This window comes from Coregonus clupeaformis, chromosome 20 (genome assembly GCF_020615455.1).
Source record: "Coregonus clupeaformis isolate EN_2021a chromosome 20, ASM2061545v1, whole genome shotgun sequence".
Lineage (NCBI taxonomy): Eukaryota > Metazoa > Chordata > Actinopteri > Salmoniformes > Salmonidae > Coregonus > Coregonus clupeaformis.
Window position 1 is genome coordinate 60,883,311 of NC_059211.1, and position 5,541 is coordinate 60,888,851.

Here is a 5,541-nt window from a genome sequence, read left to right on the forward strand (position 1 = left end):
CAGTGTGTGTGACGTTTGGTGTGACGTTCTTTTATGTTTTTAATTTGTACACTTTGTTTGTAAACCATCTGTCAACGATGGCTTTACAGTGGTGGGGTGTTGGACTGATCTTGTTGATCGTGTACCCGCTACAGATGGACTAAATTATGAAAACGCTGCTGGCAGCGGAATCCAATACAGAAGAGAGTTCCTACTACAATGCAACTCAAACACGAATGCCATGGATATCCCAATGGCACATATAATCCCTGAGTGGAAAACGCGGGGGAATCAGACAAATACTTAAAAATTAAAGACCAAACTTCCCTTACCCACCTTACCCACCCACCTTGCTGATCAATGCCCAGTCACTGAGGGGGAAAGCGGATGAGCTGTCAGAGAATCTGCGCTTCCAACACGAATACTGGGAGGCCTGTTTGCTGGCGTTTACTGAGACTTGGCTGGATGACAGAGTCCCGGACAGGGAAGTGGAGCCGGCCGGCTTCACACTGGTCAGAGCGGACCGTGATCTGACCGTCACAGGGAAACATCACTGTGGCCTGCTTGTCAGGGACCAGTGGTGTAAATCGATCCTGGTAAGAGAGATACTCTGTACCCCCAACATTGAACTGCTTTCTGTGTCACTGCGACCCTACTATCTGCCCCGTGAGTTCCCCCAATTGTTTGTTACCGTTGTGTACATTCAACCAAAAGCTAATATAGCAAAAGCATCAGAGATTATTTATAATCTGTCACAGAAACTGGAATCCATCTCCCCCGACGCACCCACATTTATTTTAGGGGATTTTAACAACTGTACTTTGCACAAGATCCTGCGCACGTACCACCAGTATGTGAAATGTCACACTAGGAAAAATAAGACTCTTGATTTGTGCTATGGGACAATACCAAATGCTTTCTCTGCCACCACTAGACCTCCCCTGGGGACATCAGACCACAATGTTGTCTACCTCTGGCCAACCTACTGTCGGCTCCTGGAGAGGGAGAAACCTACAGTTAAAACTGTTCAGATCTGGAACGACAATAGTATCACTCATCTCCAAGGGTGTTTTGACTGTACTATGTGGGAGGTATATGAGGATATATGAGGTATATGAGGACAGCTCTGATCTTGATGAACTCACAGATGTTGTTTCAGACTATGTAAACTTCTGAGTCAGTTGTGCCTACTAAAACCTGTAAAATATTCCCTAACAATAAGCCTTGGGTATCAAAACATCTAAAATCACTACTTAATAGGAAGAAGGCAGTTTATGCTGATGGTAATAGACAGGCTAGACAACGTGAGATCAAAAGACAGATACTGGTGGACAAGGAGGCATACAAGCAAAGGGTGGAGAGGACCCTCTCCTCAGGAAACTCAAGGGTGGCCTGGCAAGGGATTGAATCCATGGCTAGTGCCTCCCAAATAGGCAGGGTAAAAACCAATGCTGACCTTGGGAGACATGAGGGCCAGAACATGGCTAACAAATGCTGACCTTGGGAGACATGAAGGCCAGAACATGGCTAACCAATGCTGACCTTGGGAGACACGAGGGCCAGAAAATGGCTAACCAATGCTGACCTTGGGAGACATGAAGGCCAGAACATGGCTAACCAATGCTGACCTTGGGAGACATGAGGGCCAGAACATGGCTAATGAACTGAATGTTTTCTTCTCACGATTTGAATCTGACGACTTTGTGTCGGAGGTAAAACAAATGGAAGCATCATTACAAATGTTTGAGAGGGTTGTTGCTAAACAGGCTGATGTTGTAAAGTTGTTCAGGGGATGTAACGCACACAAAAGCCCAGGCCCAGACAAAATAACTGGACGTGTTAAAGCACTGTGCTGAACCACTGACTGGTGTTTTTACAGACATTTAGCAATCCTCGCTCTACCAGCAACATGTGCCAGTATTGTGGAAAAACTCAATAATTATACCCATTCCTAAAGCATCTAATCCCTCTGTGCCGAATGACCACCGCCCTGTCGCCTTGACATCCTTAGTAATGAAATGCTTTGAGAAAATTGTGAGAAGTCATATTCTTAGTGCCACCCAGAAGCTCCTCGACCCGTTTCAGTTTGCCTATCAGCCCAGCAGAGGAGTTGATGATGCCGTTCTTACTCTCCTCAACATGGTCTATACCCATGCCAGGGTTCTGTGGTCCTCTGTAGCTCAATTGGTAGAGCATGGTGCTTGTAACGCCAGGGTAGTGGGTTCGATGCCTGGGACCACCCATACGTAAACATGTATGCACACATGACTGTAAGTCGCTTTGGATAAAAGCGTCTGCTAAATGGCATATTATTATTATTCTGTTGACTTTTCTTCTGACTTCAACACAATCCAGCCTTACATTCTGGCACAGAGTCTCATAAGGGACTTCTCCTTAGATGGGGGAATGGTTTTGTGGCTGTTAGACTTCCTGAGCCAGAGGTCACAGCGGGTCAGAGTAGATCCCCACGTGTCGGACATATGCACCACCAACACAGGCTCGCCTCAGGGATGTGTTTTGTCCCCACTCCTGTACACTACTAGTTGTACTAGTTTCCATCCTAACAGACACCTCATTAAGTTCGCTGATGACACTGCCTTGATTAGCCTGTTGCATGATGACGAGGAACACCATCCTAAATGACTTTGTAGAGTGGTGTGACAAATCACACTTGGTCCTCAATACCAACAAGACCAAAGAGATGTGCATAGACTTCAGGAAGCGTACAACACCTACCTCTGCAACATCTATCAGAGGTCAGAACATATAGATTGTAGAGGAATACAAATATCTGGGTGTCCTCATGAACAATAAGCTTCAGTGGAATAAATGTACAGACCTGATCTACAAAAAGAGTCAACAGAGACTGTACTTTCTGAAAAAGCTGGGATCTTTTAATGTTGACTGTACTATACTGAAACTGTTTTACAAATCTTTCATTGAGATTATTTTATTAACTTTTTGTATTGTTTGTTGGTTTGGCAAAGCCACTGTCAGCCAGAGCAATATGATGAGAAGGATTATCACCACAGCAAGCAAGGTACTTGGAGTCAAACAGAAAAGCCTGGATGAGATCTTTAAGGTCAGGGCCCACCGCAAGGCTCACAAAATCATTTTAGACCCAAGCCACCCCCTGTACCCTGACTTTTTGATTTGTAACATACAATAGGTCAGGGATAGGCAACCCTATTCCTGGAGTGCTGGAGGTACTGCAGGATCTTCTTCCAACTAGGCACCACACCAGACCAACTGAGCTAATTGATCAGTTCAGTGGATTGACTAAATTCAACACACCTGGTCTTCCAGGTCGGTTAAATCAAAAACATGAAGTGCCTACAGACCTCCAGGACCAGGGTTACCTACCCCTGCAGTAGTTAAACGCTTTAACCACAAGCTCTTAAAGACACAAAACCTGCAAAGGTCTTGAGACGTTCTGAAACAAGCCACATTTCTAAACCAGCAACAGGCATATCAAACAAAACAAAATGGAAGCAGTTCTCAGAACTCAAAATGTCCTGATTGACAACCATGGAGCAAATCAAATAAAGCAGAAGACTCACACTGAAGCACATTAAATAATTGGCTTTTGGAACATATAAACTAGCAAGGGGTGACGTTGACAGAATCTTTATCCACAATGTTACCTCTATTGGAAACATTTTGACAGTGCATGAATGCATAGATGTGAAGAGAAACCAAAACCAAACAGGTTATTTCAAATACTCATCAAACGTACATCATTTAAAGCACATTTCTGTTGGAGATTCCAACTGCATAATACACATTTTATATAGGCTAGTCCACACACTGCTAACTTTAAACTCACATTAGTCATCACCTTCTCATACTGTATGTAGATGTCACTAAAACATGTTCTTCAAATAAATGCTGCCACAAATAATGTGAGTAACACATTTCTGGCAACATCTCCACATATCTGCATTGTCAAAATGGCCCCTTAGAAGTACCATGTAAAAGGTGTGTTAGTGTTAACACCTGTGTTAGTGGGCTGATTGTTATCATTCTGATTCATGGAGTAATCTCTAGAAGACTTCTCCCCTACAGTGCTATAAACTGTATCCATGGTAACCCCAGAGCGAACCCCTGAAACTCCACAGTTGGCAACCTGATCATCCCCCAACATAGTGATAAACATTATCCAGGGCAATAGAATTCTGATTGTTGACTGCATCTCCTGTAAAGTTACACCATCCATCAACATTTGTTTACAGCAAACAGAGTAGAAGAGGTTCCTTGAGTTTAAGATGTATTTGCCCTTTAAGTTTGCATATAAGAAAACATGGAAATATTCTGGGTTGTGGGATTACTGCTGTGCACTCGCACTCTCGCTTTCTCTCACACAAACACAAACACACACAATAGGAGATACCCATTACTAAGTAAGGGCCCTAATTCAATTAAAACAGATTTAATGATTTCTGGGATTGGACAAAAACAACACTCTTGTCCTGTGCTGTGAGGAAGCATGTGTGCAGTGCATGGAAGTACTGTATGTGTATATGGTGCAGTGCATGAATATTAATAATAATGTTGTGTTTGTAATACTGTGGGGAGCCAGTTAGCAGGTTGAATATGGATCAGAGTCAAGTTAGGGTAAAACTTACCAAACATTCTACCACAACACTTTCTCAAAAAGTCGATCCAGGTGTCTTGGGGATATCCTGAGATGAAAAAGAGACACACAAATGTAAGACATTATCAAGACACAGTGCACACAGTGCTGCAAGCTGTATCACTGCCCCTGATTGTATTTGAACTGTAACTCAGTAAAATCGTTGAAATTGTTGCATGTTGCATTTAAATTTTTGTTCAGTATATTTAGCTTTTAAGAATCAGTCAGTTATAGGAATCAAATCCTCCGGGACAAATATGGTTTGAGTGTACTGTAACTGCCAGTGCACTCTGTTATCAGGTAAACTATCCGCATCATACACACCTCCATTCTCCTGCCCCTTTCCAGCTTTGTCTGCATCCTCTTCCCCTGTTATGTTGTTGTCCGTTAGCGGAACCGTAACCTCTGCAGAATCACACACAGAAGGAAAACCTCAACTACAGCCTCTCTCCTACTGCATCAAATGCTACTTAAAGAAGTTACTTCTGCTTTACAATCTTAACTGGATGACTTGCCTTGTTCTGGCTGGACTCCAGCAATGCCTTTAGTTGAGGAGAAGAGAAGAGAGAAAAGTGGAGCTTAACATTCTCATACACAGACCACATTAGTATTTGTTGTGTTCACTTCTAGATGACCATGAAAAGGATGCTAAGTGGCAGAATTCCAGGGGAATGGCACTGTGTCTTACCATCAAGTGTCATTGACTTAAACAGAGACTTCCTACTTAAAGTAATTAAAAACAGAATTCAAATAAAATAGCAATCAATCTATGTTCTCGTGATATTCTGAGATATGCAGATGAGCATCTATCCTACTTCTTCATGACGTCTTAAATGAGCTGGATGACTTGCCTGTGGTTTGGTTGTTTCCATCACTGGGTTTAACTGAAGAAGAGAGAATAGATCAGTTTAGCATTCTCAAACATCTTT

The 5,541-nt window shown here is 42.9% G+C and overlaps 1 long non-coding RNA gene across 1 annotated transcript; it reads right to left on the reverse strand.

Moving 5' to 3' along the window:
• Positions 1–2,241: 2,241 nt before the first annotated feature.
• On the reverse strand, positions 2,242–5,019 carry LOC121558092. The gene is made up of 3 exons (XR_005998463.1): positions 4,937–5,019; positions 4,605–4,661; positions 2,242–3,022 (listed from the first exon to the last, which is right to left on the reverse strand). It is a non-coding gene; the product is annotated as an uncharacterized LOC121558092 (long non-coding RNA).
• Positions 5,020–5,541: the final 522 nt, after the last annotated feature.